This window comes from Penaeus monodon, chromosome 28, assembly GCF_015228065.2.
Source record: "Penaeus monodon isolate SGIC_2016 chromosome 28, NSTDA_Pmon_1, whole genome shotgun sequence".
Classification (NCBI taxonomy): Eukaryota; Metazoa; Arthropoda; class Malacostraca; order Decapoda; family Penaeidae; genus Penaeus; species Penaeus monodon.
In genome coordinates this window covers 28,619,154-28,619,651 of record NC_051413.1, presented here as the reverse complement: position 1 = coordinate 28,619,651, position 498 = coordinate 28,619,154, and positions in this window count along the sequence as shown.

Genomic DNA, 498 nt, shown 5'->3' with positions numbered 1-498 from the left:
TTATCATAGTTTGGTAGATGCCTAGAATCTTTTGTTTCAATATAATCCTTGCATAGAGGTATGGAATCTCACATTTTAAACTCAAAACTGATAAATGTACAATAGATATTTCACGACTTTGGCAGCAAAAACCTCAAAATGAATCATTGATAATTTTACAAGTAATAGCGAGATCCTATGCATTCATGACGGAATAATGTTGTGTGGTAAACATTTAAAAAATCCAGGGATCTAGACGATTTTGCATGTTGTTTTAGGATGGGTATGAATTCTCTATCAAATATTGTTAAATAGTAAGATAATCACAGAATGCTTGTATTGTACTTTCTTTATCTTTTCGCAATGTGCCAATATACAATTGTATTTTGATTTCACGTGAGCATAAATATAGCATCTTAACTTCTTAAGATGCAAATTCATAGTCGGCGATGGCTTAGATACAAGGTTAAGATATTCAGCTTGTTGGTGTATGATTTGAAAAAACAGTTTGCTCTTGAT